The sequence below is a fragment of the Tympanuchus pallidicinctus genome, unplaced genomic scaffold (genome assembly GCF_026119805.1).
Source record: "Tympanuchus pallidicinctus isolate F22 unplaced genomic scaffold, pur_lepc_1.0 scaffold19, whole genome shotgun sequence".
NCBI classification, from domain to species: Eukaryota; Metazoa; Chordata; class Aves; order Galliformes; family Phasianidae; genus Tympanuchus; species Tympanuchus pallidicinctus.
Genome location: NW_026294710.1, coordinates 10,296,982 through 10,324,278, shown reverse-complemented (window position 1 = coordinate 10,324,278; position 27,297 = coordinate 10,296,982). Strand labels below are relative to the sequence as shown.

The window sequence follows — 27,297 nt, the reverse complement described above, 5'->3', positions numbered from 1 at the left end:
TGTGCCACACATTATGCAAGTTGAACTGTATACTGACCATACATTACAGCTTGCATTACATGACATAGCTAAGCTTCAAGAACAAACGGCCTAGGAGAGTTGGATGAAAAATAAATCACAACAAAAGACTACCATAACCCAATCAAACTCCTTCATATCCTCTCCAGAAATGAACCCCAATATCCTAGCGGATTCAGACGAAAATTGGCTGTCTTTCTCTACAAAGAGGCAAGCACTGAGCTGCATCTCAGCAAGTCTGGGAAGAGGCAGCCTGGTTCATTCTTCCATGAAAGGCAGCAAGGAGCTCAGCTACGGCAGCAAGCCTGAAGGACACAACAGCAACACAGCAGGACAGCCAGCCCATCATCTTTTTCCCTGATGATACCTGCAAGGAAACTGAGGTAGCAGGGATGTCCTTCATAGGAAACAACGAAGCAGGGAACATATTTAAAGGACTGCTCAGCAACTCATCCTGCCAGTAAGAAGAAAATTTCCTTTGGCTCAAACTAAATTCCTTGCTCTCCAGGAGTATCAAACAGCAAAGCTTCTCCTTTATTCGCATTAACATGCAAAGCAACTGAAGACCATGCATTTGGATCCCGATCTTTAAGTGCTCTGCTCAGCAAGAGGTGCTCTTCATGCATCTGACAGCTGAACTCCAGCCCTTCTGAAATCTTTATAGCTTGTTTAGAAGCACCCAGCATAGCCATTGGCCTAGATTAGGAGCACATTTACGCACACATGAACAATCTTGACCCAGTTCTTGTCACATCGTGTCCAACACTCGGAGCTGTGAACTCCATTTTATTATTAGCACGAGAACAAAGGCCTGTGTAAATACATGAGGTGTTATGAATGGCCATTCACTGCACATATGAGGATTGAAATGGAAAGAATCATTCCATTATTTGCCATCATCATCCTCGAAGACCCACAGAAGGCCATCGCTATAGAAATACATCTGGCTGGCAGTGTTTGGTTCTGATTCAGAGCAGATGCCACTGGACCCTGAGAGTTAGCTAGCACCAGCTGGCACAGGCACAGTAACAGAATGTCTTTCTAGCACAGGCGGGAGAACTCTCAGCATTCAAGTACACAAAAACAGCTTAATGTGGGTTTTGCTTTACGGTTTCAAGACTCAGTTTCTCTCCCAACAATGCACTACGCTGCAAAGCAGAAGGACGACTTCAACCAGTGCCAAACATGAGGGCATTTTCTCCTCCAAAAGCCTTTACGGGTTGTAGCTTTCTTGCTTACAGGATAGATGACTAATTCCTGGCTGAGGGATAAAACTAAGATCCACCCCACCACAAGAAACAGCAAGGCTGTTGTTGTCCAGGTCATTAAAGCACTTTGCATAGCAGAAGCACATTTCGTGCTTGATCATCCTAACGATAGTTCTCCACAGGATTCTTAATGAAGTTCTAAATGTCATGGGCTGAGACCTGCCAGAGGACACCACACAGGTTTTACATTTTATCCTGCAAGCACGTACACTGCCTGAACTTTCAGTTTAAGTGCAAAAAAGAAGGAAACAGATCACACCTGAAAGAAACAAATTTGTTCCTAGCAGACTGAGCTATTCCTCTCTTTGAGAAGCCCAAAAGGCAAACTTCTAGCTTTGTGTTGCCAGAGAAATTTTTTAAATGTAAGCAAATCCAGAAGTTTTGCTCATAGGATAAATAACAGTGCCTTATTTAGTCTGACTGCATTTGTGCTCCTTGCTCTCCTCATCAAACCAGCATCCTCATCTCATCAAAGTAAGCTGATGACTTGCTAAAGGCTTCGTTAATTCCAAGCTAGACTGTATCTATACCAGAATTCAAACTGCACCAAGCCACAACAAACCCTGCCCTGAGAGCTTTAGATCCAGGACAAAAGAATAGCAGTAAATACTAAGCTGAAATGCATCCACTGGACTGTATCATATTTTTAAATCACAAGCGTCCCAAAATCTCTGTGGCTTGTTCTTTGATAGACATAACTTGGAAACACTGATTTCTCACCTGTGATTTTCCTACCCTTCACCACATGAAACATAAACTAAACACAAAGCAGACTGCAAGCTTAAAACATGTTCTGAAACTAAACTTTAGACAGTGAGAGATTGCAATTCTAACCGCCAACAAAGCCTTAGCTCAAACTTCTGTATTCCCAGTGCCATGAAACACAAGCAGGTACCCTGTAATGTTTTCAGGTTCTGTGGAAAGAAGGAAATGCCTTTCCTCACAGATATTAGTGCTGCCTCCTCACAGAATCCCCACGAGAACTCTGCCACAAGAGAATTGCCCCCACTGCCCCCTGCTGCACACAACCCTTGGCACTAAGATCAGCTAGGTGTGTGACTGCACAGAACAGAGAAGCAGCAGGACCTACAGAAAGTACCTTTAGAGAGGGTCAGGATCTGCTAGGATCTGCACTCACATCATCTAACCAAGCCAAGGGGGCCACAGAGAAGCAGTCATGGTCTCACCAGCACCTTCCTGGCTCTGCAGGCCTCCCACTTCTCTTCTGTTGGCTCTTGCTCACCCGCAATGAGCTGAAGGAGCACCCCAGAAATCCAGCCAGAGACATGTCTGAGAAAACCATGCCCATCATTTAAAGGAAGACGTAGAAAGGAGAAGAAAAATGTTTCTGTTTTCTCTCTCCTGTATGTGCTGAATGACCTTGTTTAAAGACTCATCAGTACAAAAAACTCCTCTTTGCCATGACCTAACAACAAGCAAAATGCATGCTGGTAGTGGCCAACTGCTTCTTCAATCAACCTCTCTGTTCAGGTTATACAACCAATTCTCTTTCTAGAGATGAACCCTTCTGTTGTCTTGCTTTAGAAATAAACATTAAAGCCTCAATTTCCATGCTCTGCAGGTACATTAACAAAAAAAAAAAAAAAAAAATTCAGGCCTTCCACCATCATCTTAAGCTTCAAACCATACTAGCACTGATGCTCAAGAACATGCAAGCTATGGCCAAACCAGAATAAACTTTTGACTAGTCAGTGAACTGAAGAAGTATTAAGCACTTCTTTTTTTTTTTCCACAGAACCATAGAATCACCAAGGTTGGCAAAGACCTCCAAGATCATCCAGTCCAACCATCCAACTGTCACCAATATTGCCCACTGAACTACAACCCTTAGCAGAACATCTAAACATTTCTTGAACACCTCCAGGAACATTGACTCCACCTCCCTGTGGTAGAGGGATGATCGTTCTTTCAGAGAAGTTTTTCCAAACATCCAAGCTGAATCTCCCCTGGCGCAACTTGAGGCCATTCCCTCTAGTCCTACAGCCAGTTACTCAGGAAGAGATGCTAACGCTCACCTCACCTTAACCTCCAGGTCTTCTTCCTTTGCAGTCTTCCAGGCACTTTGCCCCAAGCCTGTAGCGTTGCCCAGGGTTGTTGTGGCCAAAGTGCAGGACCCAGCACTTGGTCTTGTTGAGCCCATTGGCCTCAGCCCAGCTATCCAGCCTGTCCAGATCCCTCTGTAGGACCTTCCTATCCTCAGGCAGATCAACACTTCCTTCCAAGGTGTAACCTGCAACCTTACTCAGTGTGCACTCAATGCCCTCATTCAGGTCATTAATAAAGAGAATGAACAAGACAGGCCCTGTACAACCCCTGGAGAGCCCCACTCAAGACCAGTTGTCAGCTGGATTTAACTCCATTCATCACCACTACTCTCTGGGCCCAGCCATCCAGCCAGTTCTTTACTCAACAGAGTGTACCTGTGCAACACATGGGCTTCTCTCTGATGTCAGACAGTATGTGGAGCTTACTCTTTAATGCTTGTTTTTTCCAAAAATGTCAGAATAGTACCATCTGGGAAGTGTGTCTGACATGCTCTTCTTTTTGTACTTATGACATGAAAACAGACAGATCCAAAGTTGTACTGTATCAAACTGTCAGATATAAAAATGAATCAAAGATTTTGTAAAGCTGAGCACTAAAGCTTACTGTCTTTGAAATTAACACAGTGCCAGACAATTTAGAGTCAGACAAACATATTTAGTATGGTTACATGCATACAAAGATAACATAGTTCTGTTCAATTAAATCATGTCTTGAAGCTTTGTTGGATCCAAACATCTATCAAGGCCAATTACTGGTTTTGCAGTTCCATTCTTCTTCCCACAACTGTTAAGCAAGAATCCTTGCTTTTCTCTCTACTAGTTTTCTTTTGCTCCAATTTTTAGATGGTTTTTCTTTCCTTACTAACATTATGTTACATTATGTAACATAACTGATGTTTAGATGTGGTGTTGAGAAACAGAACTGTTTTTGATTAGCACACATAGCACTGTGTAAAAATGCAGTGAATTTTCCCCCGCACACCCTGATCCGCTCACTCAGTCTGTCTCAAGCCTGGCTGTTACACTGTGTGACTCTGTCAAACAATCTGCCACTTCAGCAAATGCACTGACCGTAACTACCACACAGATCAGCTTGTAAAGAAGAGGCATGTGCATGTGTGAATAACGAAAGATGTCCAAACTGCAGCTGCCATGCAGTTCATCACTTACCTACTAGCACAGCGTTATTGTAGGACAGCTCAACACAGCTACTCTCAAAACCCTCCTGTGCTCATGATTCAGAGAAACTTCTTAATTTTGAAGAGAGAAAAAAAGGTGCCAAGACTGAAAAAGAATGAAGATTTTAAACCAAGGGATATAAGGTCTGTAGCAGAAGGGGGAGAGCAAATGGGAGAATATTTAGATCTGATTTTCAGTGGATCCCCACTTCACCCCTAACTTTCAGGGAAAACCAGCCTAACACTGTAATTACTCATGCTTAATGACACTTAAATGCTGGAGATAAAATAGCAACATTACTCATGGCATTTTGGACCCTGAAAAAATACAAGTGACACTTCACCTGCCAAAATCATCCTGGCAAAACTCCACTGACATCAGTGGAGCTTCACTAACCATGAAATTGGCTCATAGTTGCTTTAAGACAATGAAAGCTTTGTTTTAGGAGATATAGGGTATTTGTGTTGTTCTTAATAAAGCCCAGCAAACAATCACTTACTGTTAGTGAGCAAATGCCACTGACAATAAGCAAGCAGCTACCACATTCATTGTATACACTGTCCATATATTGCTGGGAAAACAGCCATCAATAAGGAAAGTGATTCTCAATTTGTATCAGGAGGAGATTGCTTCTCTGGTTGCCCAAAAGAGCCACAAGTTATGTCCACTTTAAAAATGTTCTTCTATGCTGCTACCTCACTGCCAAGCCAAAGAAAGTTAAATATCCTGATCAGTGCTGCAGGATTTAGTCCACACATATTTAGTCCCACAGTGCAGAACAGACTGCTGCCAGAGTTATTCAATAACACGCCTGCAACAAACTACACACAACAACCACACTGTGCTCGTTCAAAAGATTTCTTCTGCATTTTGATACATTTTTGTTGGACTCTGCAAATTCTTAATGAAAAACAAAAGTTCACACGTTCCTATCACCTAACAGAATCACTGAACTGAATTGGAAGAAAACCTTAAAGGTCATCTAATCCAACTCTGCTGCAATGAACAGGGACTCCTACAGCTAGATCAGGTGTTCAGAGCCGAATGTCTCCAGGGATGGGGTGTCCACCAGCTCTGTGGACAACCTGCTCCAGAGCATCACTGCCCATCGCATTGTAAAAAACTTTTACCCTGTATCCACTCTAAACCTCCCTTCTTTTAAAAGCATGAAACCATTTCCCCTTTTCCTGCCACAACAGACCCTGCTAATGACACTGTCCCCTTCGCTCCTACAGCCTCCCAGGTGTCCTACAAGTGTGCCCTGAACTTGCAGAACCAGCTCCAACCAAGACAGTACACAGCACTGACATACAGCTCAGTGAGTTCCGGCATTAAAAAAAAAAATCAAACAGAAGAAGGAACCAAATAATTAAGTCACAGAGACCTGTGTACATCCCTTACTGTGAGCACCCAAGTTCACAGAATCACAGAACTGCAGGGGCTAGAAGGGATGCGTGGAGATGGAGTCCAACCTCCCTGCTAAAGCAGGCTTCCTACAGCAGATCTCACAGGAAGGCATCCAGATGGCTCTCGAATATCTCCAGAGGAGATTCCACAACCTCTCTGGGCAGCCTGTTCTCCTCGATGTGCAGCCAGTTGCACCATTGCAACCCAATGCAGAGGAAGATCTGGACTCGCAACACACAGGAGGGTTGAAACCCCGACTGAGCCACAGAATGGGCGCACAGGGCAAGCGGAGCCTGCTCTCGCTCCGAAGTAAAGATGGGTTCGGATGCACACTTTGCACAGAGAAGTTCAGCTGCGCTCGCTGCCCTGAGCTTTGTGCCATCCCAGCCCCACGCAGCCCCGGACCCTCGGGCGGCCGCCCCCCAGGCCACGGGCTCCTCTTGGAGACGACAGAAGTTGTTTCAAGGAGGAAACCGTTCCACCAGACCAAAACCAGGAGGAAATTTGCCGTCACGGGCAAAACCGCCGCCTGCTCGGACAGGAGCTCTCCCGTCTCTCTGCCCCCCTAAGAACGACGGGCATCTCCTATTCCCGCGATCCCGATCACACCTACGGGCGGGCAAACGGGGCTTCGCGGCAGCGCCTCCCCCAGCCCAGCCAACCCGCCTTTGTGTGCCGGCAGACGCTGCACCTACCTCGCCGGGGCGGCTCTCGGCGGGGAACGAGGAGAAAAAGACCCCGAGACGGGAGGAGGGAACGAAAGAGGCCGCGCGGTACCCGCCTGTTCGCCCAGTGCCGGCGCGGCCCCAACACACGCGCGGCTCCGTCCCGGCCCCGCCTGAGCGAGCAGCGGGGCGGGCCGGGGCGAGGCGGGCCGGGGGCGGGTCTGCCGCTGAGTCACCGCCGGGGCGGCCCCGGCCCCGAGCCCCGCGTTGTCTTTGTTGTCAGGAGCGAAGGGAAGAGGAGCGAGGGGGAAACTGCGAAAGAAAGGGGGAAAAAAGCGCTGAGCGAAAGAGAGAGAGAAGGGAGGGGACGGGCTGCCCGCGGGGCCGCAGTCTGTCCCGAGGCGGGCGCAGAGCGCTGTGCTGCCTCCATCCGCGCTGAGCGCTGCGGGACGGGCTGTTGTACGCGCGGGACTCCTGGTCTCATCGCAGGTGGTTCCCAAACGTGCCGAGGGCGTTGGGCCGCCGGCTGAGCTGTTTTACCTGCGAGTGACTCCTCTTTTTCTTCCTATTTCAAGAGGAGCCTCCGTTTTTAGCTCCTTCGTCTGTATTTCTGCTCTCTTTGTCCAAATCTGCTGAAGCTTCACTTTGTCCCACAGAGTCACAGAATGGCCAGGGTTGGAAGGGACCTCAAGGATCACGAATCTCCAACCCCCCTGCCACATGCAGGGCCACCAGCCTCCACATTCAATACCAGACCAGGCTGCCCAGGGCCCCATCCAACTTGGCCTTGAACACCTCCAGGGATGGGGCAGCCTGTTCCAGCACCTGGGCAGCCTGTTCCAGCACCTCACCACTCTCTCTGTAAAGAACTGCCCCCTGACATCCAACCTGAATCTTCCCTCCTTCGACTTAAAACCATTTCCCCTTGTCCTGCAGATATCTACCCTTTCAAAGAGTTGATTCCCCTCCTGTTTGTAGGCTCTCTTTAGGTACTGAAAGGCTGCAGGGTGACCTCACTTCTTTTCTCCAGGCTGAACAAACCCAGCTCCCTCAGCCTGTCTTCGTAGGGGAGGTGCTCCAGCCTTCTGATCATCTTCGTGGCTTTCCTCTGGACTCTCTCCTTTGATATTCCTACTAGAGAGGAATTAGGATCCCCACTCTGTAAGCAGACACATCCAGGCATTACCCAGGTGCAGAAAACAGGCTCAGATTGCTCTGCAGTTCATCCCTATGGTGCTCTGTGCCCCAAGGTCTGTTTCATTGCAATAAGTGACAGAAACAGGACGGAGTCTGCAACATAGCACAGTGTGTGGATGTTTAGAGTATGAACCAAAAAAAAAATGACCTTTGGGGATTAAATGTATGTTTATATATTGCTGTATGTACTCGGATTAAATCAGCTTCTTTTGTATATTTATCACCAGGATTATTTTGAGTTTCTTCAGAGCAGATGCCTTGCGTCATGGCACAGTGACAGAAGCATCTTGAATCATCCCAGTGATGGAAAGCTGCTGGGCCCGTCAGACTGCAGCTTGAGGAGCTGAGTAATGCTCAGCATCCAATGTCATGGGCTCTCCAAAAACCCCAGCCGCAAGAAGCAAGTCTCTGTCGGAAGGATATTGGGCACTCAGCAGGTGGTGCTGTTTCCACTGGGTCTGTCCTAAATAATCCACTGCCCCTGCACGTCCAAGGGAAATTAGTGAGTAGGGAGAAGTGTCTTCTGTGGGGAAAGGCCGAAATCATGAGTGCTGGCGTGTATTAAAAGACTGCTCAGGTCTTTGTGTGCAGCTGTTCTATCACTGGAGAAAAAAAGGCAACCACAAAGTACCTGTGTGAAACGTGGCAAATGGATGAAAACCAGAATGTGTGTGTTGCTGCTCTCAGTTCTGATGCCTTTTAAGTCTGTTGTCAAGTGCCAACTTATGCAATCAGAGCTATGCTGAGGAAATGTTTTGAAGTGCAACATGATCCCCAAAAAGTCAATATCAGCACTGCAAGCTGGGCAGCTATTTGTCTTGTCCATGTTCACAGTTTTGAGCCTTGACTGTGACCTGTCTCATACCCCAGGTGAGTATTTCATCACAAGAGTGAAGGTATGTGTGAGGTATGTTTCTTCCTGTATGTAGATCCCACGGTTACTATAGAGAGAAGAACCTCATAAAAATTGATTATTTTTAATTAAATGCAGTAAAGTGATGTGCCTAGACAGATGAGACGGTATCAGTATTGAATATTGAGTTCCCTCTTCTGTACACTATCCTTCTCTTAGAAACATGCAAGGAAGGTGTATTACCAGACACATGCAAACAGTGAAGAAAAAAATGAACAGCAAAGGCAGCTGGAATGCTAGATTTCCCTGTCTTTTGCATTCTTGACCTTACAGACCTCTCCACATCATTTTTGTGTTTAAGCATTAACTATTTATATTCTAAGAATACTTTGTAGTCCTCATCAAATTTTATCTCCATTGCTTTAGACACTGCAGAGGCAGTTGTCCTTGCTCTGAAATCTGGCACTTTACATCAGTATTTCCCAACCCTTTCTGAGCTCAGACAGCTATTTTGCTGCAATATGTACCATTTCCCCAACATATACTGCATATCCACACCTTTAAACAGAATATAACACTTTGCTGAAGCTACCAACAATTTCTGGGTACCTTGCCACAGGCGTTTTGCATGGTGATAGCTAGCTTGTTCCAGTTTGAAGAGTGTGGTTATGTTACACATACTATCAACTTGTGCTCCATTAGATGTCCGTAACACTACCATGGTTACATCCAGATTGAAAAGCATTGCTGTACACACACAAGAAAGGAAGAATTGGGAGAGAGAAGCAGAAAGTTGGAAGTACTCACACATCTGAGGACCAACGATGGCAGAGATCAACAGGTTATCTTAGTTTCTTACTCGGTGCCTTATGCAGTGTCAAATGATAACCCTTGAGTCAGACATCTCACAAGTAATTTAAGGGGCAGGTCTGTGTCACGTGGTTGTCTGGTTTTGGTGGAATAGCTGCTTGGAATGCCTGGGTCTGGAGAAGCTGAGTCACTTTATCTCAGCTCCAGCTCATAACTGAGGAAAAAGGACTCATGAGGAGTTAGTATAGTCTCCCAGCCACCAGCCACTCAGGTTCCTTGAGTTCCCCCTCTTTCTTTAAGGCACACAGTGTGTGCCTCATGGCCCTTGACCACAAGAAAATCACAGTGCATGGTCCGTGTGATGAGGAAATTTAACCACAACTGCACTGTACTCATGATGAGCCTTCCACCAGCAACGGCTGTACTAAAACTCCAGAAAGAGGTTGATAAAGTCTCAGGGGTCTTTCTAGATGAAAAGCACTGTATAAATGTCAAGCATTACAATTACATTTTAAATGAAAAGCACTATACTGGAATCTAAACCATGAATAAACTTGCTGCACTTTAGAACAACTCTCAGACAGGACGGGGCTCTGGAAACACTCAAGATAAATCCCCTTTTTATTAATATCATAGCAAAAAATATATAGTCATTCTATTATGTAAGTTTCAAAGAATGTAACTAATTTGGCATTTTGGTATCTTATGAATCACATCTTTCTATTTTGTATTTTAATTGCCTGTTGCTGTTTATATTTCTTTTCAGCCAAACTTTGGAATTAAAAGCAAAGTCATCCTTTTACTACTGGAGTTCTCTTTGTAGGGCAGGGATTGCATCTTCCTCCATGCTTGCACCATACCTGGCCTTGGAGTGTTACCATAATGTAATCTGAAATAATGATAGTAGCTTTTTTGTGTATGGCAGAAGCAAAGTGGATTACAGCCATCTGCTGTGGGATTCCCCTTGCTTAATTTTAGCTGTCTGAAAGCAGACGTCTGGTCTAAGCAGGTCATCTAGGGTAGGTGAGAGATGGGGGAGAGAGATTTGTGCCTCCTACCTTAGGTGTCTATTCTAGAACTGGTTAAATTCCTTCTGGAAGTGCCTCTACTGCTTACAAAAGGCAGCAGCTTGACAAGCTTCAGCTAGTTGCCTTCCTCATAAATTCTTTAGTTGTGTGTAATTCCTTTTCCCAAAGTGGCAATATGCTTCCCCATTACCTACTTTCATTTATAAATATGAGATGAGCACTGCTCGTATAGCAGATAACATGGAGAAGCACTGACTGTACCAGAAAGTGATTTTCTTTGTTGAAACAAAGTCACTTACAGTGTTGTTGATTTTCTTCCTAGAATTTTTCCTTTAATCAAAGTAAATAAACTGGAATGCAAGTTGCTATAAAGACTTTTCTACACCATAATTTTGGAGAATATCTGAAAAAACATCTGCTATGCACAGAGATGAATAAATACAAATGGGAGCCAAACAATACGATTTCCAGTTTGCAGTTCTCTACACAAAACCACGGGAATAAAAGGGATTTCCTCCAAGTTTTCTTGTGTATTAATAATGAAGATCAGGATGCCACCTTTGTTTCCTCCCTTCTGAATACACAGTGGAAGGAAATGATTCTGGATCGAATCACAAGGAACAGTGGAAAAAAATAGTACTTTCCACACTGGCACTCAGGAATTTAATTATCCAGCATGCTGCGTATTTATGGAAGAAGGAGACAGATAAATCCCATATGTTAATAGCTGCCCCCCTGTGACTGACCCCTGGCTCAAATATTCCATATTGTCATTGATGTGGCACGGTTGGATCCAAAGTGTGCTCATTTCCCAGGCTGCAGGGGTTGAAAAAAGGAGGATTTTATTCACCTTCCAGCTGCAGAATTTCATTTGACCACTGTTTTGGAGACTGTTTTCTCCTTGCCTCTGGAGATCTGTTCTGCTCTCCTTAAAGTAGGACTAGGACTCTTGGTTTCTACCTTCTTCTCCAGCTGCTGGCTGGCTGGGTAGCCTTGTGATGTCATTTTACCTCATATTCTGATCTAGCAGACTAACAAATATCACCGACTCATTTGATGACACAGCTTGAAATCTACAGATAGGAGACTCTAAAGAGGTTAATCTCTAAATGAAATTAAGTACCGACCTTTAGAATCTGGAGCTTTTACCGGATTGGGTCAGAAAATCATCGCTGCACATGGATCATGGTTTTCTGGGCACCTTCACCCCATAGCTTGCAATTCTTATGTGTCCATTGATTCAGTTTGCATTCTCATGTCCTTGTAGTCACTTTTGATCATTCTAATACCATAAATTGTATTACTGTCCCTGACACAGCAAAGCAGGCATCGAGATCTCTGTTCCCAGTGTGCCAGTTTCATCCTGAAGGCACACAGTCTTTCTGTGAACATTCACCTCATGCATTACAAATATGAGGTGCATAGCTCTCACGGCACTTTTCTGGGGAAATGAGATCCTCAGACATGTGGTAATTGGTGGGCTCAGAGTTGTAATACTGGGCATGTATCAGATTCATGGCATCTGCTCTAGACTCAAAGCCTTGAGGTTCAGTGATTAATAATACCAAAATTCCTCTCTGTTTGACTTCTCTAGAGAAAATACAGAGGATGTTTCCCAAATTGAAGCCATTGCAAAAATTCCCACATCCTTCAAACAAGTTTAGATTGAGCTCTCATTTCTTCCTTTCTCTTAGATGGGATGAAGCAGCAAAGCCTAATGAAGACCTAGGAGCTGCTCCTGCTCCCATGGGGATCACAAGGAATTCTGCCTGTACAGGGCCTACAAAGTTGTGCCCAGCTGTCTTCCCAGGAATGACAGAAAGGTTTATAAAAATACAGCTGTAAAAGCTGGAAAGACAGGAAAATGTGACACAAAGCCTGTGAGAAACTCTGTCCCCATATCCAGTTAGACACATCTGGATTGATATACAGACTGCATTTTTGTTGTTCTTGTTATTTTTTACATTTCCAAGCTATTTTATTTACTGAAGAAGACAGGCTGCTAGCAGACTGTAGTTAAGGTGGCCTTACAGAGACAATGTTGTGTCATTTCCCGTGACAGCACATAACAGTCTTTTTTCCTCCATGATAGGAAAGACAGACAGATGTCCTCCATCCTCTGAACCATAAAGTAGAAACACAGAATCATAGAATCATTAATGTTGGAAAAGAGCACTAAGATCACCTAGTCCTATCACCAAGTACATGTAAGTAGCTTTTTTTTCTATATTCTATGTCATAATGACTGAACTCCAAAGACTTGCCATGAACCACATACACACTTATAGAAACCCACACACCGGTTGAGACTCTACAGCATCTTCTATTGCACAGTCTGAAAGTGCTGGTTAAGCCTAACAACTCTTGGAAGTCAATGTCAACTCTTGGAAGCACGTCTTTTCTTTATGCTTATGTCTTTTCATGCTTCCTGCCATAGTATATAAGCATGTCTATTTTAGAAATGAGTAAACAGAAGATTTTCTGTTTCAGAGAAACTGTATTTGAAGTTAATGAGAACCTTATAGTTCACCACATTTGAATATAAAATAAAGCAGGAAGAAGAAAGGAAAGAAAACATTGTTTTTGCTGATACCTGACATTTAAAAGCAGAAAGTTTCATCTCTAGGTGTTGAATTCCCAGTATTTCTTTGGGGTTTCCTGGGCAGGAATCCATGAGAATGGGTCGTGCTGTGCAGAGCAGCAAGTCCCATGCAAGCTCAGAGCTTGTGTGGAAGCCCTGCAAAGTCAGTGTACACCCCTGCAGTGTCCAATGAGTTCTGAGTGCATGCAGCTCCCCCAGAAACCTTTAACGTGAGAGTTAAGGTAGCAAATCTCCACTGTTTTTCCATAAAGTCATAGAAAAAGAGAAAAAGCCAAGGGATGACAGATGACTTGGAGAAGTGATAGAGTTGGCAGACACCCAGGTCAACACACTGAGTTTGAAACAGTATTGGCAGTTGGAGTCAGCACCAGCTGCTCACTGTCCAAGTCACAGGCAGGTTGCACACTGGAGTCTATGTCCATCACAGCAGTGGTTCACATGTGTCACCTGCACATGACAGCTTTCTGGCTTGGGCAAGTCTTAGGCACTCTCACTGAAATTCTGCCTGCATTATCTGTGGCACTGCATTCTACCAGTGCAGCCTGATCTAGTGGTTGGCAGCCCTGCCCAAGGCATGGGGATTGCAGCTCAATGATCTTTGAGGTCTCTTCTAACCTAAGCCATTCTATGATTCTATGATTCTGCTAATTCTAGGGTCGTTCTTTCAGGGGAAGTTGTGCTAAAATGAGTTAAAATTCTCTCATTCTTTCTCAGTGAGTCATCAATCAGGGGAATACTTGTCTTGTTCTTCTAGACACGTGGGAAAAAACTGTGGGAAGAAACTAAGGATAGAGTAAATGTGTTAGCATCCCAAAGGAAAGCAGAGCCTTGGCCATAACCTGCACTTCCACCCATGGCTTCAAAGTCAAGCAGCAGTGGGTTGTGTGTGATCAAGAAAGAAACCATGGGAAGTGTTGCATCAGAGTCCTCTCCAGTGGATTGTGAAGACATAGTGCAAACACAATAGATCCATTTCAGCTTGATCAGCTTATGTTCTCAGCTGATTCTCTAGTCACCAATTCTAATACGAATAATAATAAGAATTTATGACAGGAACATAGGCAATTAACAGAAATAGGTTGTCAACGTTCTGCTTTCCCACTTATAATAAATCATTATTCCACGCCCAACTTTTCATTTTTATTTTTTTTTCCGCCCCCTGTGGTTTAGAAACCAGCTGGCATTCCTTATAAAGAAATCTGCAGGTTGATTGAGACTGTGGCGACCCTGAAGACCTCTGAGGCTTTCTTATTGACTGACCATATCTTAGATAAGTAAACTATAGCTTTGCTTGAGAGCATCTGCTCAGGGCTGTTCTCCCCTCATTATAAAACCTGATCTAATCCTGCATGTCTCTTCAATTACTGGAGAGCTCAATTCAAGAAGTGGCTTCCCCAGTGAACACAAAATGAGATAAGCTATTCCTAAGTAGGGTAAACATGAATACCCAAGAGTGAAGCTAAGCATTTCCAGGACAGTCTCCTTGTGATTTCTATGTGGTTTCCAAATAAATAACATATCACCACTCCTGTTAGCGTTGACTTATTTCATAACAGAAAAATGTGTTCAAAACTGGATGTCCTTACACTTGTCAGTAGAACTACTTGTAAGTATTTCTGTCTGCAAGAGCTACATTTGTGACAATTGAGGTGATTGGAAATGTACTTAAAAAGCCACTTGCTTTAGTGCCTCCAGTTGCCATAAGAAGTCTTGGGAGATGCTTAATCTCTGTCTGAAGATACAAGAAAGACATTTTGTTATTGAGATCAGTGAATGCCAGATAGCAAATGGAAAAGGAAGAAGCTTATCTTACTATTTTAGGCAGATGAATTATGTCCTGGACTGGAGGATGAGTTCAACACCTCAGTGCTGATGGAGACAAGTTGTTCTGTTCATAGTTCAAGTACCTGCTGCAAGTTCCAGCCATTGAGACAGCTGCCATCACCATTTGTGACCATCTGCACATGTAATAACACGAATGGACAGCTTTACAGGTCCTGCCTGAGCTTCAGCCCATCTTGAACCTCACCACTGTGAGCACCTTCCACTGGTGATAGCGATAAGTAGCGTGTTGTGTTGATACAAATATGACAGGTATGCTTCATCACTAGTAGGTAGTCATTTTTTATTTACAGCTTTGTATTTTCGTCTGGATAAACAGAAAGAAACAGAAGGATTTCTTTCATTCAGGGGGCGAATTTATATCTACCAACAAGATCAATGGAAATAGTGAAACCTGACCGAGGTCATAAGCCAATTTGACCCAGTGTAACGTTCTTGAATTGTCTCAACTGTGCATTAGAAACCCAGGTTATGTTCTCTGCACAGCATTTATTTCTGTCTAATGAAGTTTGTTATTCTAGCTCAAAATACAGGGTGAATTTTGACATGTAGAAGGAAACAAATATGCAGTCTCACCACTGCCAACATCTATGTGTGCTATTTATTAGATCACAATTTAGCACTGAGGAGAGTAAGACTGTTTGGAATACCAGATGATAGATGGAGGAGGAGCACATGTGGGGATATGGTGGAACTCTTAGACCACACTTTCTCAACCACAGCTACACAGCCTGCACAGAAGTGGAATCTGTCCTCTTAGAAACTTCTTTTCTTGCCATTTCATTCTCACCGATCATAATATAAGGATAGAAAGGGTGGCTGTAGCGTTCAGATTGCAGATCTATCTAGACCATCCTTGACGAAGAACAAATGCAGATGCTTAGGGAATGTATAAGAATGGGGCAAACATGCACAGTATCCCACTGCTCTTGCAGCCTTCAGCCACCTGCAGCCTCTTGGGATGGATGTAGAATTCTACAAATCTGATAACTCAGCAGAGCTTCCCATGAGCACGTTCCCTCACATTCACATCAGGTTTTGGCGACGCCATTTTGGAAAGAAATTCCAAAATTTGGTATTCTTTTCATGAAGAGAATACTCTGCTACCACTGGGGAAAAAATGTGTTTTGTAAATGTTAACTACTCACACTTAGTAAAATCTTATGGGAAACACTATCCTACAATCAATGAAGGCAACCTTTTCAGGCCTCAGCAACGTGGCCTAACCCAAGCCCTTCAAAATCAGTGAGACTCATTTTACTTGGGCCCACAATTCCCATCTGCCAACATAAATAAACAAAACGACTCAAAATACATACAGTGTCTTTCAAAACAACAACCAAGTCAACATGAGGTTTCACTTCCCCTAAGTAACCAGCACGGGTCAATGCACTGGTTTTGTATTTTCTAGCTTTGTAACTCTGCCTTTGGCTTATAAGAACGTTGATGTTGTTTCAAAAAACCTACGGAGTGTTTCTTAAGGAAAGATGAAAGGATGAATGCTAATGAATGGTGAGTGGGGCTGCTCCCCTACAAACAATTACGGAAACAAATGAGTTCAGTGAAAAGCTCTGCTCTGATTTGCATGGCTATAGTGCTCATCTAGCTAAATTGTGGCCCTTTATATCAAAGGATTAAATCTGGCTGATCTCCTTTGTAATTCCCTCAGGCTTATACCCCGTGTATTCCATTTCTGATCAGCTATTTTCTGTTTTGCTATTAATTAAGGCCAAGGTGCCCTGTACATACCGTAGGTTTTGGTGAAGAGGACTCTGTTATTTACATGCTTATAGGTAATATAAATATTTCCCCAAATAGATGTGACCCATGTAGCCAGTGTGTGCTGTATTTGCATTCTTTTATAATGCAAGGCAGTCGTAGTGTTATGCACAAGTAGATCTCAGGAGGCCCCTGCCTCCCGGCTGCATTAAATAAATCCCCATAAGCACAAAAGAGGGGGAAAAAAAGGAAACAAAAAGCTTCCTGCTAGCTTTTCCTGGAAGTGCAGAAGTGAAATATTTCACTTCCTTCCTGTCCTGTAATATTCAATCATGGTTAGAAAACATCAGAAATGAAACTCTATAAAAATACAGCCCCCGAAAGGGGAGCAGCAAACGTCTCGTCTTTAGAAACAGATGGATTTGTCCCTGTATATCTGGTCCTCATTACAGCCCTGCAGAAAATGCCTGGTCCTTCCTCTTCGCTCGTAGTTACAGGGTGTTTTTTGCCAGTCTATAGAAACTCTTCTGCTCTGTTTTACTGAATTGCAAATTTATCTCCTTATTGATGTACATGCAATCCCCCAGCTGATCCTGTTCTGATGAAAAGAGCTGTTCAGACATAATTTCTGTGTGTTTTTTTTTTTCTTGCAAATCCTTAAATGAATATTTGAAAACAATCTTGTTTCAGTTTAAAATCAAACATTTTCCACATTTAGTTCATACATTAATTAAACATGCCTTCCTAAAACTTCTGACAGATATTTCCACTGAGTCTAAAAATCAGTTTCTTGTTGGGGCAGGAGAACAACAGAAAAATTCTTTTTGGAGATACCAGTTCTTCTTCAAAAGCTGATGTTAGACTTCTCGTGATCCTAGAAAAACCCAGTTGTGTGGATAATTGTCAGTGCTTTCTTGTCAGCAGCTTATGATGCCAGCCTATGCTTTAAGCCCTACACAAATGGCATCTCCATGCCTTTACCACTGAGTCCCCAGGAGCATGCACCCCATTGTCTGTGTTCCCTGGGTGTAATGGGCACTGGAGGGATCTTTCATTCATCTCCTGTGATGAGCAGGTTTTTTTTCCATATGTCCCCTCCCCGAAGAGACAGAGTGGAAAATCATTGAGGTTTTGTTTATGTGTAAGTTGTAGGATGGGTTTTGGAGAGGGAAGCTCTGTGGGGTTTAGTTATGATACTTTGGTTTTGTCCACTGATTTCATTGTCCTGGTTTCACAGTAGCCACAGTAGAGATACATGTTTGTTTAGTAACAAAGTGAATGGAAAAGTGATGGCAAAGGTTTGGCTTGTTGCACATGTCATTTCAGAGACTGTAAGATCAAGTGTTAAGAGAGAGCAAGTTTAATCTTACCATGTGTCACCAGCTCTCCCAGGACCTGCCGTGTCTTGCATATAAACGTGATTTTACCAGTCCTAGAACCATGTCAGGAGCCACATTTGCATACGATAATCTGTGCTGCCATATGAGCTTTGTTTTGTAAAACCCAAAGTGGGAATGACTGGGATGTAATCAAAACTCCCTAACTGGGAAGAGTTAGATAAATGGTTCTGGTTTCAGCCTATCTCATTTGTTAATCTTATTAGAGCCATCTCATGCTCATTTAAACTAAATATATAACCCAATTAAAACAATCCTGAGCTATTACATCTACAGAAGCAGACTAAATTTCAGTGCTTCTGACATTTTAGATCATCCAAACCTCCAATCACAGAATGGCCAGGGTTGGAAGGGACCTCAAGGATCACGAATCTCCAATCCCCCTGGCACAGGCAAGGCCACCAACCTCCCCATTTAATACCAGACCAGGCTGCCCAGGGCCCCATCCAACCTGGCCCTGAACACCTCCAGGGACGGGGCATCCACAACCCAAATGTCCAAAGCATGAATATCTGCACTGTCACTTCAGTTTCTTTCATGTCACCCATCATGAATACATTGTGCATAGGGGTTAGGAGGTTGGTATGTTTCAGATACGATGCAATAGTCCAAAGTTCTTTGATAGCCAGCATCTAAAGAAGTTATTGGACATAGAAATTCCTTTCTATGGCTCTACAGGACACAGGAAAAATTGCTTGGGTCCAGGGATCATGGCAATGTGCTGAAGTGATGGCAAGGGGGGACAGAGAAAAAGGATGGAGATGGAAATTTCTGGTCTATCAGCACAATGGCTTTGCTAGCAGAGATGGAGCCTCACCAGGTTCTTTTTTTTTTTGCTGCAGGAAGTAATCTGCTAGCTGGAGACCTCACAGTGGAAGGAAACAAAGGGAAGGGAGTAGTGAGACTGAAACAATGAAATGCTTTTCTCATCAGCTCCTCTTATACCCAGCTGCAAGACGATCTGTTTGCTAGGAACAGGCAAGCAAGGTCTTTTCAGGGGATTCTCATAAGGTTGCAATTAGAAACAAGACACAAGAAATTAAAATGAGCATTTAGCTAAAACGAGCAGAGAAGTCATGGCCAATTTAAAGCTGAGTAAATAACTTCAAGTATATCATTTGTTCTGTGGATTTGTACAAATTAAGTTCACAAACTGTTTGCAAACAGGTTGCAAAATTAAAACCAACAAATAAACAAATAAGAAAACATTAATTCATTTTTTGAATGATTGGTTTAATGAACTCGAGATAATTCTTTGTCTCCAAATTGTATTAACTAGGATTGTATCACAGCTGTAATTCACACAGTGTAACTTTGCCACGTGAATGAGAGCAGAGAATGACTCTGCAGGACTTTAAAAAAGCAGCACAATTCCATCTTGAGGTGACTGATAGCTCTCAGGTATCAAAATCAGCAGAGGACCCGTAGAGCTGGGGAGGCACAGACAGATGGATCTGCAGCCTTACAGTAGGGGATAAGAAAGGCTGGGACTCTTCACTTTAGAGAAAAGGCACCTGAGAAGGGGTACAGCTAAAGTTTACAAGCTCACAGAGGTAGTAGGTAAAGTCCAAAGACAGTTATCCAGCTATCCCACAGTGCCATAGCTAGCATAGCCCCCCAATGACACCTCTTCATGGGGGCACCCATAGAGCTGATTCATGATTGCCAAGAGGTGTCCAACAGCACCAGGGAAGGCAGTCAAGCCCTTCCAACACTGGGATCCCAAATAAAAAAGTGGTCGTGGCCAAGAGAAAGTGGTGAAAGGAGACTTTAAGCTGACTATTTGAGTGTTTCCTACATCTGTGGGATGTCCTTCATGCGGCATAACTGACCTGAGTATAAAATGAGTCCTAGTTGTATAAACTTGATCAAGTGTGGGAAAATGTGTGAATAACACCATCGTAGATTTCCCCACCTTCATTTTGGTCTGAACAATTCAGGTCAGACTCCACATCCTTGTTTGCATACATGTACAAGAACATGGCTTCCCAAGGTCAGAAATTGAAAGGGGTGGAAACTCAAGCAGAGTGAAGAAACTTAACAGCTGTGTGCACAGAGGCTCAGCTATAGGACATTCCTGTGACTTGCTTTTGGTCAGCAGCAGATGCCAAGGCCATGGAGTCCATTAATCAGCATGTGGCCTCCACACTGTGTTTTATCCTCTCAGCTTGCTTTCCTGTTGTTCTGCTTTCCTGTCATGCCTTAACATTCTTCCCTGTAAGGAAGAAATGAGGCTGCTGGTTCTCTGTCCACCCACATCTCCTTTCAGTCCTCCATCCCTTTTCACACTCTGAATACACATTTGAACCTGGCAGACGTGTAGGGGCTGACCCTGCTGCACAGCAGTGACGTGATGTGCTGGGAGAAGAGTTAGCCTTACAGGAAAAGCTATTGAAGGATCCGGGCAGGAGAGCTTTGTGCTTCTCTTTCAGTGGAGCTAATGCTTCACAGCTGAGGTCAAAGTGTCCAGCTGACACATGCATTTACACCTCATGGCACATGGATTGGATGCAAATCAAAGATGAATCACTTTGTCAAGTGACTGAAATCCTGAATTTCGGTGGTGTTTCAAACTGACAAAATGACATTTGTCTTCCTTTTTTTTTTTTTTTTTTTTTTTTTTTTTTTTGGCACCTGCAAATGACTGTGGGAGTGATTTTCTGTCATCAGTTATATAGGAGGGTAATTTGTGCTTCTCGGAGGGCTTAGCAAAACTGCAGGCATTGCTTCTTTTGTGCCCAGTTCCAGAAGAAAAAACACACCTGCAATTACATGTACGTGGGTGCAAATTGCAGGGATAATGCTTAAACAAGATTTGGAGTTTTCCAGTGAGATTGCATTTGGCTGGGAAACAAAGATAATAAAACTGATGTACCTGAGCTGAGTTTTTTCATGGGAATGTTCGCACCCATTTCAACAACGGTGACATCACAGTATGGTTTGGATTGGAAGGGATCTTAAAAGTCGTTTGGTTTTAACCCCCTGCCGTGGGCTGGTTGCCACCCACCAGTTCAGGCTGCCCAGGGCCGCATCCAACCTGGCCTCGAATGCTTCAGAGAGTCTTCAAGCAAAGGTAAGGCAGGTGACAGCAGAACAAACTCTTCAAATCACCTCCTTAATCATAGATATTAAGGTTGGAAAAGACCACTAAGATTCCACAGTCTGACTGTCAGCCCATCCTCACCAAACCAAATCCACTAACCAAATCCCTCAATGCCACATCTACACACTTCTTGAACACACACAGGGACAGGGATTCCACCACCTCTCTGGGCAGCCTGTGCCAATGCACCACCACTCTTGATGAGAATTTTTTTTTTCTTAATATCCAACCTGAAGTTCCCCTGGCACAATTTAAGGCCATTATCTCTTGTCCTATCACTGTTACGTGGGAGAAGACACAAGCCCCCACATCACCAAAACCTCCTTTCAGGCAGTTGCAGAGAGCAATAGGGTCTCCACTGAGTCTCCTCTTCTACAGGCTGAACATTATGTGTACCCATGCATCCCACTTTGATGCAGGGCAAAAGGAAGCTTTGTGAGTGTTGGCTTCTTAAATGTCTATCAATAAAGATATATTACCTTGAAATTCAGGAATTTTTTTTCCAGATAGGTTCAGGTGTGCATATCTTCTACAACCCATTTCTCTCTTCATAGAGGATTTGTAATCACAGAAGGAGAAACCATGTGGACTAGGCTTCAACAAATAGCCTTGTTGAAAAAAATCTACTTGCAAAGTGATATGAAGAGATGTCTGCCCCTCTTTTCTGTCTGTCCTTTCCTTTCTGTGCTGTGGCATATATGAGCTGTGAAGAAGAGGATGAGCCACAAGGAGGTTTGTCTCTCATCAGTTTTGCTGATGCAAGTCCTTAACTTTGACTGTCATGTCTCAGATTCAAGAGTGATGAGCCACAAAATGACAGAGGGACTGGAGCACCTCTGCTATGAGAAGACAGAGACTGAGAGAGCTGGGACTGGAGAAGAGGATGCTTCAGATCAGGGAATCTGATCAATATCCATAAGTACCTGAAGAGAGAGTGCAATGAGAACAGAGACAGGCTCATTTCAGTGGTGCCCAGTGCCAGGACAAGAGGCAGTGGGCACAAACTGGAACACAGGAGGTTCTGTGTAAATATCATGAAGCACTGATGTTGCCAGAGTGCTGGCACAGGTTGCCTAGAGAGGCTGTGGAGCCTTCTTGAAGATATTCAGGAACCACCTGGACGTGACCCTGGGCACTCTGTGCCGGGTGTCCCTGCTTGAGCAGGGTTGGGCCAGATGTGCCCAGAGGTCTCTCTGACTTTTTTGTGTTAAGAGCTGCTTTTGTCTAGAGAACTAATCTAATCAGAACGAATCTAAACTCAGAGACTGCTGAATCCTCCAAGTTTCATCTCAGTGACATATAACATTTCTCCTCCAGCTTTGCTGAAAAAGAACAGACATTGGAGCTCCTGCTTCATTAGAGCATAATGAGGCAAAATTGTGGGGCTTGCTGGCTCCACTCAGCAATTCAACACCATGATCGTCCTCAAAGCCAGCAAAACAGGAGAGCTGCCAGCCCCTCCTGCAGCATGTGGCACTGGCTCAGGGTCAGCAGAAAACATCCATTGGGGTTTTACTAAGGAGCCTGCCATCACAGTAGCAACAACCGAGTCAGAAGTAGCCCCGATGAGAGCAGGGACAGGGCAGGAGTAGCAGCTGAAAGGCACTGGGGCAGAGCTGGTCCGGAATTGCCATTCCTAAGGGCTGCAGGGAGTGTTAATGGGCCCCATGTGCTGCAGGAATGCAAAGCTCTGCGTGGGCTGAGAGAATTATGCTCTTGACATTGGGAGAACTTCCTGACTGAGAGCTAATTGCTTTGGCCTGTGAGTGTCTCTGCTCCAGATTAATGTTATTGAATGGTAAACCTAAAGGAGCAGCGAAACCAAAGGCAGATAGCTGTCCTGCATGAGATGCTGCTGGTTTCACCTCACATTTCTGGGGATATGGAGCATGCTTTAGTTCAGTTTGTGTTTAATTGTGATTTAACTGTAATACAAAGATGAGACTGGTCCCATTATGGTTATTTCATAATGCATGTCTCCAACAAGGGCCTACAGTGAAGGCATGCAGTCAACTATCCCTACCATGCCACTAACCACGTCTCTCAGTGCCACATCTACTCTCTTTCTGAACACCTCCAGGGAAGGTGACTCCACCACCTCCCTGGGCAGCCTGTGCCAATGCCTCACCACTCTTTCTGAGAATAAATTTTTCCTAACGTCCAGCCTTCACCTCCCCTGGTGCAACTTAAGGCCGTTCCCTCTCACTGTTACTGGAAGAATATGAGACCAGACGCAGAGATCCAGCTGTCCCATTTTTTTATTATCTCTGATTGCTGACCAGTGAACCTAAAGCTGAACTCTTCTTGGGGAAAGAATCAACGTGTTTGAAGGATGTGCTTGAGATGAGATCAGCTGAAAATGTGGACATTCCATTGGAAGCTCGGTGTCCAGGAACTTTGCTTTTATTTGTAACCCACTGAAACACTCAGCAAAGGTTTGTGTGCTCAATGAGAGGAACATGCAATGTATTGTAAGGAACCTGCTCAGAGGGGGATTGGACTTGATGATCCCCAGATCATCCAACTCCAACTGGGATCCCCCAGACCTTCCAACTCCTGCAACTCTATGATTCTGTGAAAAGGTGGAGAGACATGCTGCCAAAGGAGAAGGAAACAACCCTGAGAGAGAAAAAGTGAGTGGCTCTGAAAAGATCTGGAGAAGGCACATGCACAGAGGTTCAGTAGAGATGTCAGTGGGTTGGAAGGAGAAAAAAAGAAATGATGCTCTGGAGTTTGTGTTGGTTTGAGCCCAGTTTGGTTCTTGTGTGTGGGCAGAACTGACAAAAGTCACAGACCGCAGAAACACCAGAAACTGAGGAAAACAAGGTTCCTTCTTAAGGGACTCCTCCACCACATATGATGTACTGAATCTTTATTCCCCATCTCCTTGTTAACACAGTACTGTCAGGCTCCACTGCCAACCTTGAATACTTCTGATTCATTCCTGTGGTTCCCTGAGTATCCAAATGAGACAGAAATTTGGTCGGCTAACTTATTTAAGAATGCCTTCTCCCCTTTCCTTTACTGCACACACTGCAGTATATTGCTGGCATTGTTTAAACTGTTACTGGCAAACAGTATTGCTCTGTACATTATAAATAGAAAGCAGGCAACAAATGGAGTTAAATGTGGACCGAGAGGCACAAATTCCTAAGCAAACAGTCTGTGTGTCTGACAGGAAATAGAAGAACGTTGTTAAATTTGCCCGTGGCCAGTCTAATCTAATCTTTCTTTTTTTTTTTTAAGAATGTGATATTGTATGTCTACCAAATAACAGCTTCTTAAAACTGAAAATAAAGCCACTAATACAAGATCTCCCCAGAACATCCAAATTACTTAAACCTTAACACGGCTTTGAATTCTGCTTTTCCAGTGTTCTCAGGTATCAGATAACAGTGAACAGCAGCTTACACAAACACACTGAGTTGCACAGGCAATAACCTGCCAACATGTCTACAAAGGACAGGCTGGTAGCAAACCCCCACCTTGCTCATAAATGCCCTTCATCTGTAGGAAAGATCACAGTGACACTCAGCTCCCATTATCTGTGATAAAACAAAAACTGTGCTGCAATCCAAGATGCCCTGCAGTGCACTGGTGGTGAAGTGCACCCATCTGTTGTGAGTTGTGCATGACGCAGGCATCTTCTGCGTGAAACGCAGCACAGATGTAAAACTTCTCACTGAACTTCTCAGAGTCTATCTTATTTTGATATATATTGATTGGTTTTATGGGTTGGGTTTTTTTTTTTTTAGTTTTCCTTCGAGATTGAAGTTTTGCAAGAATTGTGGTCTCTTCTGGTGACAACTGGAGTGAAGAATGTTGAGTTTCTATTATTTTCTGCCGGGGTAGCAAGGACTTCTGGAAATTAAGATTAATCTTTCCTGCTTCCTGGCTCCTAAAGATAGCAGGAGGCTCTCCCCTAACTGCACTGCAAGCTCATTTCACAGCTAAAAGCTCTTAATTAAGAATTATCTATTCCTACTTCTCCCTCATTTCTTCCTCAGCTTGCTTCATCTTTCAGATTTTAGAGAAAGGTTTTGCCACCCTGACAGTTTCCATTTCACACTCAATATGAGTTGCAAGAATCCAGTCTGTTCAGTGTTCACTGAATATTCTTCTATAGATATCTTTGGGGGTTTACTGTAAACTTGGAGGGCCAAAAAATTTCCTTGGACAAGCAGATCATTTTCAGTTTTGTGTTGCAAACCTTGAAACACCTTTATTTTTTAGTGAGATTTACATCAAAGAATCATAAAGTTTGGAAAAGATCGTGAAGATCATCCAGTTCAGTCATCAGCCCATCCCCACTAATGACATGCCCACTAATCACATCCCTCAGTGCCACATCTGCACATTTCTTGAAGACCTCCAGGGATGCTGACACAGGTGGGCAGCCTGTGCCAATGTCTCACCACTCTTTCGGAAAAGAAATATTGCCTAATATCCAACTTAAACCCTCCTTGGCGCAACTTACGGCCATTCCCTCTCCTTTTATGATCAGGAAGCAGAAGCTGATTCCCACCTCATCACAACCTCCTTTCAGGCAGTTGTAAAGAACAATAAGATCTCCCCTGAGCCTCTTCTCCAGACTGAACAATCCCTGTTCCCTCAGCTGCTTCACTTAAGGCTTGTGCTCCAGATCCCTTTTTTGAAGGGCACGCATTTTGGTTTTGGAATAGCTTACATTTTCTGCTGTAAGAGCAGGCAGAGTGACATAAGCTTTGCTTTGCTGGAACAAACTACAGAAAAAAACTGCTAGGGGATGAAGAGCTGTATGTATCCCTAGCACTCAAGGAGAGGTTGATAGAGGTCTGGACGCTTCTTGACCTTCCCCTCGTGTGAAAGCCTAAGAGCTGAACATCCTCAAACTCTCCATCTCTGCAAGCCAGGCGCTGCTACTTTCTCCCTTGGTGTAAGAAAAGAAGAGGAAGAGAGTGCAGACAGGAATTAAAAAACAAGGGCTGAACCATGCCTGCGACTGTACTGAGGTCAAAGAGGATCCTGCAAACCCAGAGGCCTGGACCTTATTTCACAGTGGGTGTACGTGATCCTACATGCAGGGCACAGCTCCTGTTGATCTTTGTTCTGCGGGATGAGGACATGAATGAGCTGGGTCTGAGCAAACACTTAATACACAACAGAGCATTGTGAGTTTTTTAGCCTCTTGCTTGAAAAACATAATGGTGTTCCGCAGTGGTAACTTATACTGCAAATTTGTAATAGTATTATTTACTTATCTTTAGACAGACAACGCAATATGGCAAATGGGAGCTTAATAACTTGTTGATTACTTTAGAAATGTCCTGCAAAAAATATGCAGAAATAAGTGATAATAAAAGAGGAAAGGATTAGTGCTGCTGATTTAAAACTTTATGAGGCAGATTCTAAATCCTGACGCTGGAGCATTTGTTCTAGCATATAAAAATGCAAAGAACAGACTGGCAGAGTCCTTGATCGAACAACTGGCAGGCAAGTAGTAATAAATCATGAAAATTACATTTCCTAAACTTTACCTTTTAATAAATGAGGTGCTGTTCGAAAAAATAGCCTGGGAGAACATGCTCATACAGCACTGCTCGCTCAGTAACGAGCCAAATCCAGCTCTGCATTTTGGCTGAGCTGCACCAGAGATAGATTTGGCTCCGTCCCTCCATAAACATGAATCAAGCTGTTTGCATTTTGTCATTACACTACCCTGGCCCAAGAGGATACATTTCCTTGGCAACTACAATTAAGGAGCTGACAAAAATACTACATATTATCTACATCATTTTTTCTTCCTTAACGAAAGCTGCATTTCCCCAGCCCTACTCCTCCCTGCGTGAGGAAGATTAAGGGGCCCATCCAACTTCCTGCAACAAGAGAGATAACATTTCCAGTGGTTTCGATAGCTACAGCAGAATTCACTTTGTTTTGCAATTATTTATCAGATTGATAGGCTGAGCCAGGCAGCACTTCCAGCCCCATTGGCTCTACTGCCTACATCTCAGTTTGTAAAACTTTTTCTGTCCAAAGTGAAGGCAAAGAGAAGGAGAAGGTGGCTGCAACAGTGGCTGCACTGAGAACACTCTGAGTTTGCAGGTGTTTGGGCAAGGTTACACTGACTAACACTCTAGGAAATCACCAAGAGCATGAGCTAC

The 27,297-nt window shown here is 43.9% G+C and overlaps 1 protein-coding gene across 2 annotated transcripts in view; it reads right to left on the bottom strand.

Annotated features, from left to right (window-relative positions):
- FAM107B (family with sequence similarity 107 member B) overlaps positions 1 to 27,297 on the bottom strand; it is a 94,054-nt gene that overhangs the window by 54,097 nt on the left and 12,660 nt on the right. The window contains exon 1 of one of the 2 annotated variants that reach the window (XM_052681055.1): positions 6,634 to 6,780. The exons of the other annotated variant lie outside the window; for it this stretch is intronic. The gene's annotated coding sequence lies outside the window, so the exon portion shown is untranslated. Of the gene's footprint in view, positions 1 to 6,633; positions 6,781 to 27,297 lie in introns of those variants that run through there. 2 annotated transcript variants of the gene reach the window in all.